The following is a 13,776-nucleotide window of genomic DNA, read 5'->3' as shown; positions in this document are numbered from 1 at the left end:
CTAATAGCTGAGTTGGGAATATTTTTGGGGTACACTGATACACCTCACAACTATTGGGTGTACTTGTCATCCAATAGGATGACAGTGGTTCATAGGGATGTTAATTTCGATGAAGAGAAGGCCATGAGATGTTACATTGAGAGGGAGCTTTGGTTACATGCAGATGAGGAGATTTTAGCTCCATAGGAGGAACCACGGGATGATGTGGATCAACCTCATGCAGAGGAGCAGAGAGTGGAAGCACCCACTCATTCAGAGACTTCCAGAGATGGAAGGAAGTGCACCAAAGAGGCTGACAGATTGATGCATGATGCTAGAGATAATGTGGGAGCACCCACATCACAGCATAGGAAGAGAAGGTCACCATATGAGCACATTGACTACATGGCTCTGATGAGTGAGAGTGTAGAGGTTGAGCCATCCTCATTCGAGGAATCAGTGCAGCAGCCAATATGGGTAAATGCCATGGTTGAGGAGTATGACTCCTTTATCAGAAAAAGTGTTTGGGAAGTGGTCCCAATACCATCAGACAAGTCGGTGGTGAGTTCCATATGGCTTTACAAGGTAAAGCAAGCAATAGATGGAAGTGTGGAGAAACACAAGGCCATATTTGTGGCTAGAGGATTCTCTTAGGTGAAGGGAATTTATTACGATGATACATTTTCTCCAGTAGTAAGGTACTCTTCAATCAGATCTATTTTAACATTGTCAGCATAGATGGGATGGAAGATACATCAGATGGATGTGAAGACAACATTCCTCAATAGTATGATTGAGGAAGAGGTGTATATTGAGCAACCAGAAGGATTTGAGACCTTCAATAGAGAGTCGCATGTGTGCAGACTCAAGTGAGCACTATATGGACTAAAATAAGCACTCCTTGCTTGGTACACCAAAATTGACAGTTATTTCACCGAGTTGGGCTTCACCAAAAGTGAAGCAGATGTGAACCTTTACCATATTTTGGTTGAAGGTAAATTGTTGATTATAGTATTATATGTCGATGATTTGATTCTAACAAGTGATGATAAGTTGATAAAATCTTGCAAAGAGAAACTTTCAACAGAATTCGAGATGAAGGACCTCGGGTTAATGCATTACTTTCTTAGTATGGAAGTGTGGCAAGGAGATGAGGAATTGTTTGTCTCTTAGGGAAAGTATGCTAATCATATACAGAAGAAGTTCCACATGGAGAGCAGGAAACCCATGGAGACTCCTCTAACAGGTAATTGGAGGAAGGAGGATGCTACTTTAGGTGAAGTAGTGGAGGCTATTATTTATAGACAGCTTGTGGGTTCACTTATTTATTTGGTGAGCACACAACCGCACATGTGTTTTCCAGTTAACCATCCGACGGGAAGAGCACATCAGGGGGAATCTTTAGTATTGGGTCAGCAATAGTTTCTTAGTACAGCAGGAAGCAGAGATTAGTTGCACTCGATTCAGCAAAAGTAGAGTACATGGTTGCTAGTTAAGCAACTTGTGAGGCTATCTGGATGATCCTTGTTGGATTATTTGGTCAACAGATGGATCCTACAGTGATTTACTATGACAATAAGATTTGTATCAAACTCTCTAAGAATCCAGTTTTTCATGATCGATCCAAGCATGTCAACATCCAGTATCACCATCTACGAGATTGTGTGACCCGGATTTAAATAGGAATGAAACAAATTATAGAGATAACCATAAATACAGAGATGCAACATAAATAATACTTCATTTAGTTAATAGAAAAATACTAAAATATGATTACAAACAGAATGGAAATAAGACTAGCTCGGGCGATGGTAGCGTATCTCTGAGAAGAGATGTTGCAGCTACATGCCTCTAAACTGTGTTACAATGAGGCTTCGAAGGCCTATTTATTGTTGAGAAACAATGGAAAACCCTAAACATCCAAAAACCTAACCCTAAGACATGAAGTGCCAAACTATGGGCCCCGTTTGGGTAAATTGGTACATCAACTTCCCAGGGTCGTAATTTTGGCATATGATCTTTGTTTGACGCACACAATACCTCGTTCAAAAGATCTATCTGAGGACTACAACTTTTAAGTAACCAAAACATTTCCATTGTTGGTCCCCGTTTTCCCAAAAAACGTCGTTTAGGGCCTCAAAACGGCTCTAGAAGTTCAGGACCCGAAAAAAATAAAATAGTAAATTGTGCTACGATTAAGGAAACTGAAAAAATCAAAGAGATAGTTGTGGGGGTCCAAGTGGGATAGGCAGGTGGCCACCAACATCCACTTGGATCATTCCTCCGCCCTTAGGAAGCAATGGTACCCATTGTGTCGAGTGCCTCCATGAGATGCAGAAACTTCTGTTGAACATATTCCTGGGTGAGTTGTTCTGCAATCTTTGATGTGTCCAGTGATGGTGGGAAGCATGGTCGAGGGCGGTCCGCATTGAACACTCAGTGCAAGCCAAGGAATGGGGGAATTTTGTGCTCCAAATCATTGTTTCCCACAGCCTTAGTAATGGTGTAAGGACCGGATAACTCTTGGCTCAAGAGTCGGTGGGAATGCTCTGCATGCGATAGAGCGATCTAAGCGATCAGGAGCGAGCTGCCTCGGCCCTCACAGGCCGCTCCCTGCGTGCTCTGAATCATCCTCAGCGAGTTGAGCCAGATCGGATTTGTTGCAGAACTGGAGGCCGCATCAACCTGTGCACGCGTCCCCTGAGGGTGGATCCGTCTGAGCCTGACGGTGGGCTGCTTTATGGAGATCTACATTGGAATCTGACTGGCAGAGATCCGAGATCATGGAGACTCTGGGTTCCCCCCAGGGCTCCCCATCTGCTCCTCCGCCACTTTCACCTTCGGAGGCCTTCAAGCAGCTTCTAACAGGGCTCCCCAAGAATAAATCCCCTGATCCTTCAAAATTTGTCAAAAAGCTGGATGATATCCCTTCGATCTCCCTTCCGCCTGAAACCCCGATGCAAGTTGCTCTGTCGCTGTCCGAACGAGCCCTAATCAGCCAGTTTACGGGGCTCTGGCTGTCCCCAAAATCCACGGAGAGCTGGGTCTCCAGAAATTGGGCGCCGCTGATCAGAGAAAATGTTACCTCTTATTTTCTGGGGAGAGGGTACTTCCTCTTTGAATTCACTACAAAGGAAGACAAAGACCTGATCTTCCGAAACGGCCCCTACTTCATGGGTCCTCGGGGTCTGTACCTCAACAAATGGACCCCGGATTTTGATCCAACAGTCGATGTTCCTAATGCAGTCCCGGTGTGGGTTAGACTCCCGAACCTCCCGGTCCATTGTTGGAATTGGGACTCCCTGCGTCACATTGGCAATGCCCTGGGGAAATTTATTGATCAAGCGAACAACAAATATCAATACGACTGTGCGCGGATTTGCATAGAAGTAGATCTGGAGGTAGGGCTTCCAGAGGCCATTACGTTAAATGTCGGAAGCTGGACGCATCTGCAGAAGATGGACTATGAGCAGCTGCCCTTCAAATGTCGGAAATGTCACGTGTACGGCCATTTCGCCAGAGGCTGCCCATCCAACATGGAAGCCACGAAGGGAAAGGAGGATAGATGGAACCAAACCAAGCGACACAAATCTAAGAAGACGGGAGGACCTAGCGGCAAAGGTCAGCCACTTGTCCAACATATTCCACCTTCAGAAAACAGGTTTGATCCTCTCAGCTCGCAACAAGAGAAAACTCAGGAGGCAGAGACTCAAAAGGAGACAGAATCCACAGAGGAGATTGAAAAAAAAAATCCAGAATCTTCAAGCAAAGACACACCTTCAGCCCCCATCAAAGACACAAATGCTGAAAATTCCAAAGGCAAGACTGAGGAAGACAAAGAAGAAGAGCAGATCACAGATGACTCAGAGGAGGAAGGAGAAATAGGAGAGTCCCAAGCCTCAGTAAGAAGATCCACGAGGGGCCGCAAAACCGACAGAGAAAAAAGAGAGGACGAGACGTACAAGGAAAAACTACAAGGCAGTCATCCAACCCTAGAAAAACTGCTAGCCTCAAAGCCTAGGATGCAGAAAAGCTAGCCACAAGGCTCCAATGGAGCCCACTAGAAACATAAATAATGAAGATCATCTCCTGGAACTGCAGAGGTATGGGGAGCAAAGTCAAGGAGGAAGCCATGCGAAGTCTGATCAGAACAGAAACCCCAGATATACTTCTCATCCAGGAGACCAAATTGGAAGGCTCAGCCTTCCTCCAAACAAGCAAGAAATTTTGGTTCAACAGTGAAGCAAGAGCAGTCTCTGCAAGGGGAGCCTCGGGAGGGATTGGTACCCTTTGGAATGCTAACAAATTTGCAGTCACCAGTGAGGCTAGCAACACACACTGGTTGCTGTTGAAAATGCAGAATCTGATCACTAAAGAAATACATTGTATCTTCAATGTCTACTCTCCAGTCAACGCTGGGGAAAAAAAAGCATGCTGGGATTCGATAAGACTTCAAGCAGATCTTATGAATCTGGAAAACACTATCATCGTCGGAGACCTCAACCTCACCCTCAGCTCAACTGAAAAAAGGGGTGGCAGCGCTGTTCGTGATCCGGCAAGAGAATGGGCGGAGGACCTCATGCAAGACTGGGATTTGCTGGACATCAAACCCTCCTCTAGTAAGTACTCCTGGTCCAATAAAAGAATAGGCCCAGGTCATATTGCTGCTAGATTAGATAGATTCTTCATTCAAAGCTCATACTTGTTGCTTGGACTAGAACCAAGAATGCACATTCTCGCTAACAGCATCTCGGACCATAAACCTATAAAGCTAGACCTTCTAGCTCATCTGGATCTGGGCCCTATTCCCTTCAGATTCAGCCCAATCTGGGTCAAGGAACCTGACTTCATGCAGCTAGTCAAGGAATGTTGGATCCAATCTGTTAAAGGATCCCCCTTCTATATATGGGAAGAAAAATTCAGAAGGGTTAAAAGAGCTCTAAAACATTGGGCCAAAAACCTCCCCAAACCTGATATAGAAAGAAAAAATATCAAAGCCGCCCTTGTCATTCATCAATCTCACATGGAAGACACTTCAGTCACCAAGGATCTGCTTGAACAAGAAGCCCATCTGCAACAGCATTATCATAAGGCCTGTCTTGTTGAAGAGGAATACTGGAGATTAAAATCAAGAAACCTCTAGCTCAAATCAGGGGATAGAAACACTACTTTCTTCCATAAACAAGCGCAGAGCATAAAATGTTTTAACACCATATCTGAGATCAATGTGGACAGCGAAACTTACAAGGATTTTGCAGACATAAATAAGGCAGCCCATGATCACTTCTTAAAGTTGTACAGCGAAGAAAAGGTCCAGCATCAAGCTACATATCTGTTAGACTTGATCCCAGCCACAATTTCTTCGGGTATGAATGAAATCTTAGAGGCCAAAATAACCAAAGAGGAAGTCAGAAAAGCCTTATATGACATGGATCCGGACAAGGCCCCCGGGCCAGACGGATTCTCTGCCAGGTTCCTCCAAATATTTTGGTCTATTATTGAAAAGGATCTGATCAAAATGATTCGAAAATCTCAGAAATCCTAGAAAATGGGCGGCAGTACAAATTCTGCCTTCTTAGCCCTCATACCCAAGAAAAAATGAGCCAGCAATTTCAGAAGATTCCGGCCGATCTCTTTATGCAATATTGGGTACAAGCTAATCACAAAAGTTATAGCAAATCGATTGAAGCACATCCTTCCCAAAATAATCCCAGAGAATCAAGGAGGCTTCATCCAAGGGAGGCAGATAGTGGACAATTTCACCCTCGTTCAAGAGGCAATCCACTCAAGTCTTCAACGAAAAGAGCAAGGTATGGTAATAAAACTAGATTTAGCAAATGCTTTTGACCGTGTAAATCATATATTTCTGTTAAAAGTCATGAACAGGTTTGGATTTGGATCAAACTTCATTAATTGGATTCGGGCTTGCATCTCGGAGCCATGGATTGCTCCACTCATAAATGGAAGAGCTACGAACTTCTTCAAAGCATCAAGAGGGCTCAGGCAGGGATTTCCACTCTCCCCTATGCTCTTTGTCATTCAAGCCTCAGCTCTCAGCTTTCTGCTCGACAAAAAAATGCAAGACCAAGATCTTATGGGACTGTGTATAGCAAGAGGAGTCAAGAACATTAATCATGCCCTTTTCGCAGACGACACCCTGCTATTGGGGGCTGCCTCTCTCCCCTCCGCCTCCAAATTCAAATCTGTTCTGGAAGAATTCAGCAAGGGCTCAGGCAGCGTTGTGAACAAGAATAAGTGCCACATCTTCAGTTGGAATACCCCGCCCAGACTTCTCTCTGCTATCTCCAGGTGCCTAGGATTTGCAGCCTCCGCTTCATGGAATTCCTTCAAATACCTGGGTCTTCCTGTTTCCCACAAAAGAATCTCAAGCAAAGATTGGCTACCCCAGCTCGAAAAATTTCAGTCAAAAATTCAGGCCTGGGGCTTCACCTGGCTCAACTATGCTGGCAAATCTGTCCTTATCAAATTAGTGCTCACCAGTCTTCCAATTTTTCAATTTGCAGGGATCCTAGCTCCATCAATCATACTAAAAAAAATAGAAGAGCATATCCGGAGATTCTTCTAGAAGGGAGGAAAGCAGAATGAAAGAAAAATTCCCCTCATCAGTTGGGAAGTCATATCTAAGCCTCTATGGGAAGGAGGCCTTAATTTCATAAACTTAGGCCACCTAAATGTAGCAATGGTTGCAAAGGTCATTTGGAGAGTTGTCGCGCCTAATCCTAGCTGGGCCCAAACAGCCCTCAGAAAAAAATATTTCTGTGGCCCTCGCTCCAGCTGCTTAGACAGAGTGATCCGTCTACCTAATTCGACATTTCTCAAGCTATATGACAAGGCCGCTGCTCTGATCAAGAACCACATCTACTGGATTCCTGGAAACGGTAAGAAAATAAAAATCTGGACTGACAAGATCATGCTCTCAGATCCGATCACTGACAGAGCGCAAATGGGAGAGCTGCGGGAGTGGATGGAAAGAGAGAAGCTGAGAACTCTTTGGGACATCTCCCTCTGGAATGACAATGAATGGACAGGCTGGAAGAGAACGGAATTTCCAGATCACCTGGTCGATGATTGGGCCACGATGACAGGCCTCCTTCACGGTCTTGCGCCCATCAACAGAAAAAAACAAGATGAAATCGGTTGGGGAAAGAAAGCCAAAGGCTACTCTGTCGCTGAGGGATATGCCAAACACTGTGAGCGTCTACACGTCCCCTCAAATCTTGCGCCCTGGCAAGCGATCTGGCGCTGTCAGTCTTGGCCCAAAATTGACACATTTGCATGGATCCTTTGCCACGGTCGACTCCTCACCTTCGACAAGCTGCAGAAAATGGGATACAACCGCCCTCCCATTTGCCTTATGTGCAGTAACAGCGTAGAAATAGCAGCACATATTTTCTTGGAATGTTGTTACGCCAATCAGGTATGGAGCACCCTCCTTCATGCCTTGGATCCCGCCTTCTTGCTTCTGAATTCTATCGCAGATCTTTTCTCTAGCTGGGTACTCAAATACCCTGGTCCTCCTCCACAAAATCGATTGATCAAATCAGCCTGGGCCACTCTTCCAAAGGTCATCTGCTGGCAGTTATGGCTGGAACGAAACAGAAGAACCTTCAGGAATTCTAGACTGCACCACAAGATCATCGAAGTTAAGATCAAGTTCCAAATAAAGGAATGCCTATCTCAGATAAACAATGATGCTAATCTTCGTCATCAAGATATCATTTGGGGCTCTTTCCTTGGATTACAATTTCTCCCAGCAACCAGAAATGCTCCACCTCTCAAAGACTGGCAAATAAGAAAACCGGAAGTAGACTTCCAAGACTGGCTTACATCACAATCAGGGCACTTTCTTTTTTTCGACGGGGCAGCTAAGGGTAATCCAGGCAGAGCAGGTGCTGGAGGAGTCATCCTAAACTCAACGGGAGAAAAAATTCATTCATATGCTTGGGGGCTTGGACACATGACCAGCACTCAAGTTGAGGCTTTGGCCCTCCTGCAAGGCCTTAAGACTCTAAAGGAGTTAGACATAAGGGAAGCAATAGTTATAGGAGACTCTCAGATTATTATAAGTGCAATGGTTTCTAACTCCTTTGCTGCTGATCTTAGTCTAGCCAGGATGATTTCCAGAATTAAGGGCCTAGAAAACGCTTTTCAGAAGCTGAACTACTATCATGTTCTAAGAGCTCATAATAAAGAAGCGGACAACGAAGCAAATAAAGCAGCCCTCCTCTCCGCCGAGGTCAAGTTGAAAGACGGAAAAGAATCATGGGAACCCATCCCATAAGCCACGGGCCACCATGTTAACTGCTTGATCTTAAAAAAAATTGTTTGTATATCCAAGTGGGGGAAAATAGCGGATATAGAATCTATAGGAATCCAAGCTAGGAAAAAAATCTCAAGTCATAATAATTCTCTCACTCCCATTAGTGAGACTTTTCAGGATCTAGACATCCTCATTGTATAAGATACTTTGCATTTAGGTCAGGAGGAATATAATCACAATATAACCATTTCTGTCAAAAAAAAAATGGTGTAAGGACCATATGAAAGTGGTTTGAGCTTCCAATGGGCTCTTGTAAGGCGTTATTTCGGCAAATGCAACCAGACTTTGTCACCCACTTAAAACTTGTGAGGCACCTGATGTTAATCATGTTGATTCTTGGCATTTTCTAGAATGGAATGGAAATATATCAGCCTGTTGGGTAGAGGTGCTCCGGGAGTCAGATCGAAGGAATGCTTGACCGGACATTGCAACAGTAGCCCTATGGGTGAGGAGAAGATGTTCCTGTATTCTTTCATAACTGTATCCACCTCCTTCTACTGCGTGGAGGAACCCTTCCCGAGGGCCATGGATGTGGCTACGATCTTCCCCTTATTTTGAGAGAAAACCAAAAAGAAAATAAATTTCCTAGTCTGGGAGATGATCTTACTGCATTTCTTAGTAGCGATCCAAGAAGTGGTGATAGGTGGGGCTACCTCCGGTATCCTGTATAATGTATTACCCAAAGAAATAATAACAGCGCAAGGCCTTGACTCATACACAGCATGTTGCTTCCACAAGTAAGGTTGGCCTAGTAGTACATCACAAACATCAAGAGGTGCAACATCACACAATACCTCATCTGTAAAGGGTTTGATGTTGTAGGGAAGGCGACACTGCTGGCGGACTCAAAGATCTCGTCCTTGGTGAAGCCACCCAATACTGTACGGATGTGGGTGTGGTGTAGTCGGTAAGCCCAACCGCTTCACGGCCTCTGCTAAAATGAGGTTCTTTTGGCTCCCGCTGTCGACAATGAACTATAGTGGGGAACCCTTTACCCGCATCTGGGAGTGGAAGAGGCACTCCTCCTCCTCTGGATCTTCGGGTTCCTCCTTCTGGATCTTCATGGTGGAAAAGGTGGCTTTGGGCTCCGCACTGATAATCTGGTTCCCTTTGTCATTCCCCTTGTCAATTTCTAACTCAGAGTCTGTACATGCATCCGATTCTGAAGCCTTTAGCTCAGCCACCAGTGACTGCTTGGCCCGACACTCACTTGTGTTGTGAGTGGAGCCCTTATGGAACTCACACCACTTTCCCATGTCCTTTTTCGGCTTCGCGGTGTTGTTCTTTGCTTGCTGCTTTGGAAGGTTGTCCCAAGATGCCCCACCTTGGATTTGTCCTTTGTTCTGTGGTTTGGGGGCACCTTTCCCTTGCTTCGAATTCGCAGATCCAAAGTCTCGCTTCTTCTGTTTAAACTCTTGCTCAATCTTGACAGCATATTGGTATGTCGTGCTAAGAGAGGAGATGTCTAGGAACTCCATCTCGTCCTGGATGTACCTATGTAGGCATCCACGGTACTTGAGAACCAAATGTTTCTCAGAATCCTTGATACCCAACTTCGTGCGAAGGGTAAACATTGGTAAACTCTGGCACATCTTGGTCCCTCCCCTGTCGCAACGTTTTCCACTTTATGTACTTATCCTCATAGCTCCTGACAAGGTAGTACTGCTCCTTGATGGCATCTCAAAACGAGTTCCAAGTGGGTGCGGTTGAAAACAGTGAGCTTGTGCTTTCATCCTTCTACTCAGAGTAGATTTCCCACCAATCCTTAACGTGGGGGGCAGCTTTGAGAAGAGCAAAAGTAATCTTTTACTGGATGGAAAAAATCATGAAAGAAAAATACCCTTCTAGCAGATTTAACCATTTATATACGGCATATGCATTTATCTAACCCTTGAATATGGGGATTTCAAAGTTAACTTGTACCTTAAAGGGTGTGGCATTTCCAGAGTAGTTGTTGGAAGTAGATGTGTCGCCCCTAGGTAGATGTTGAAGGATTTAGGAAAAGTTGTCCATTATCGCATTCCTTTGTCGCTCGAGGGTTTCTTCAAGAAAGATTTTAATAGGATCTTCTACCCCCATGTCTTTCTTTTCTTCCGCCATGGGAGGCCGTTTGGATTTGTGAGTATGGTCTTGCGAAGGTTTGACCAGTTCAAGCCCTAACTCCTTATATCTTGACCTCGTTGGGGACATGCAAAGAAAAGCAGAGAAAGAGCATACCGCTCTGATACCACTAATCTGGATTTAAACAGGAACGCAACAAATTACATAGATAACCATAAATATAGAGATGCAACAATAATACTTCATTTCATTAATAGAAAAATACTGAAATATGCTTACAAATAGAATGGAAATAAGACTAGCTTGGGGGATGATAGCTTATCTCTAAGAAGAGATGTGGTGGCTACATGCCTATGAGTTGTGTTACAATGAGGCTTCGAAGTCCTATTTATTGTTGAGAAACAATGGAAAACACTAAACTTCCAAAAACCTAACCCTAGGAGATGAAGCGCCAAAATATGGGCCCCGTTTGGGTAAATTGGTACATCAACTTGCCGGGGTCGTAACTTTGACATACGATCTCTGTTTGACACGCACAATACCTTGCTAGAAATATCTATCTAAGGAATACAACTTTCGAGTGACCAACATCAATTTCGAACCCATGTTGATCCATGTTTTCCAAAAAAACGTCGTTTAGGGCCTCAAAATGGCTCCGGAAGTTCAAGACCCGAAAAACTACCAAAAATAGTAAATTGTGCTATAATTAAGGAAACTGAAAAAATGAAAGAGATAGTTGCGGGGGTCCAAGTGGGATAGGCCGGTGGCCACCAACATCCACTTGGATCATTCCTCCCCCCTTAGGAAGCAGTGATCCCCGTTGGGTTGAGTGCCTCCATGAGATGTAGAAACTTTTGCTGAACTTGGTCCAGGGTGACCTGTTCTACAATATTTGATGTGTCCAGTGATGGTGGGAAGCATGGTCAAGGACGGTCCACATTGAACACTTGGTGCAAGCCAAATAATAGATGAATGATGTGCTCCAAATCATTGTTTCCCACAACCTTGGTAATGGTGTAAGGACCATATCGGAGTGGTTTGAACTTCCAATGGGCTCTTGTAAGGTGTTCTTTCTGCAGATGCAACCAGACTTTTTCGCCCACTTGAAAATTGTGAGGCACTTGATGTCAATCATGTCGCTACTTGGAATTTTCTAGAATGGAGCGATGATATATCGGCCCGTTGGGTAGAGGTGCTCCGGGAGTCAGATCGAAGGAATGCTTGACCAGGCATTGCAAAGGTACCCCTATGGGTGAGGAGGATATGTTCATGTCTTCTTTCATGACCATATCCACCTACTTCTGTAGTGTGGAGGAACCCTTCCTGGGGGCCATGGATGTGGCTACGATCTTCCTCTTACTTTGAGAGCAAACCAAAAAGAAAATAAATTTCCTAGTCTGGGAGATGATCTTACTGCATTTCTTAGCAAAGATCAAAGAAGTGGCGGTAGGTGGGGCTACCTCCGGTATCCTGTATAATGTATTACCCAAAGAAATAATAGTAGCACGAGGCCTTCACTCATACACAGCATGTCGCTTCCACAAGTAAGGTTGACCTAGTAGTACATCACAAACATCAAGAGGTGCAACATCACACAATACCTCATCTATGAAGGGCTTGATGTTGTAGGGAAGGCGTCACTACTAGCGGACTCAGAGATCTCGTCCTTGGTGAAGCCACATGATACTGTACGGATGCGGGTGTGGTGTAGTCGATAGGCCCAACAGCTTCACGACCTCTACTAAAATGAGCTTCTTTTGGCTCCCATTGTCGACAATGAACTGTTGCGGAGAACCCTTTACCCACATCTAGGAGTGGAAGAGGCACTCCTCCTCCTCTGCATCATCAGGTTCCTCCTTCTGGATCTTCGTGGTGGCAACGGTGGCGTTGGGCTCCGCATCAATAATCTGCTTCCCTTTGTCATTCCCCTTGTCAGGTTCTGACTCAGGGTCTGAACATGCATCTAATTCTGAAGCCTTTAGCTCGGCCACCAGTGACTGCTTGGCCCGACACTGACTTGTGTTGTGAGTGGAGCTCTTATGGAACTCACACCACTTTCCCGTGTCCTTCTTCGGCTTCACAGTGTTGTTCTTTTCTTGAGGCTTTGGCGGGTTGTCCTGGGATGCCCCACCTTGGCTTTGTCCTTTGTTCTGCGGTCTGGGAGCACCTTTCCCTTGCTTTAGATTCGTAGATCTAAAGTCTCGCTTCTTCTGTTTAAACCTTTGCTCAATCTTGACAGCATATCGGTATGTTGTGTCAAACAAGGAGATGTCCAGGAACTCCATCTCATTCTGGATGTACCTATGTAGGCAGCCGCTATACTTGAGAACCAAATGTTTCTCAAAATCCTTGATACCCAACTTCGAGCAAAGGGTATGAAAAACATTGGTAAACTCTGGCACATCTTGGTCCCTTCCCTGTCGCAACGTTGTCTACTTTATATACTTATCCTTATGGCTCCCGACAGGGTAGGACTACTCCTTGATGGCATCCCAGAACGAGTTCCAAGTGTATGCGGCTGAAAACAGTGAGCTTGTGCTTCCATCCTTCTACTCACAGTAGGTTTCCCACCAGTCCTTAACGTGTGGGGGGGCTTTGAGAAGAGAAAAAGTAATATTTTCCCGGATGGAAAAATCATGAACAGAAAAATACCCTTCTAGTAGATTTAACCATTTATCTATGACCTCTGCATCTATCTGACCCTCGAATATGGGGATTTCAAAGTTAACTTGTACCTTAAAGGGTGTGGCGTTTCGAGAGTAGCTGCTGGAAGTAGATGTGTCGCCCTTAGGTAGCTGTTGAAGGATCTGGGCAAAGTTGTCCATCATCGCGTTCCTTTGTCGCTCGAGGGCTTCTTCGAGCAAGATTTTGATAGGATCTCTTGCCCCTCATCTTTCTTTTCTTCTGCCATGGGAGGCCGTCGGGATTTGCAAGGCTGGCCTTGCAAAGGTTCGACCAGTTCAAACCCTAAATCCTTATATCCTGACCTCGTTGGGGACATGCAAAGAAAAACATAGAAAGAGAATATTGCTCTAATACCACTGATCCGGATTTAAACAGGAACACAAAAAATTACATAGATAACCATAAATACATAGATGCAATAGAAATAATACTTCATTTCATTAATAGAAAAGTATTGAAATATGCTTACAAACATAATGGAAATAAGACTAGCTCGGGCGATGGTAGCTTATCTCTGAGAAGAGATGTGGTGGCTACATGCCTCTGAACTATGTTATAATGAGGCTTCGAAGACCTATTTATTGTTGAGAAACAATGGAAAACCCTAAACATCCAAAAACCTAACCGTAGGAGATGAAGCGCCAAACTATGGGCCCCGTTTGGGTAAATTGGTACATCAACTTCCCGGGGTCATAACTTTGGCATATGCT

The sequence above is a fragment of the Pinus tabuliformis genome, chromosome 1_2 (genome assembly GCF_031772625.1).
Source record: "Pinus tabuliformis cultivar Carrire ecotype Pingquan chromosome 1_2, CPIR1, whole genome shotgun sequence".
Taxonomy (NCBI): Eukaryota; Viridiplantae; Streptophyta; class Pinopsida; order Pinales; family Pinaceae; genus Pinus; species Pinus tabuliformis.
This window is presented reverse-complemented; position numbering follows the sequence as displayed.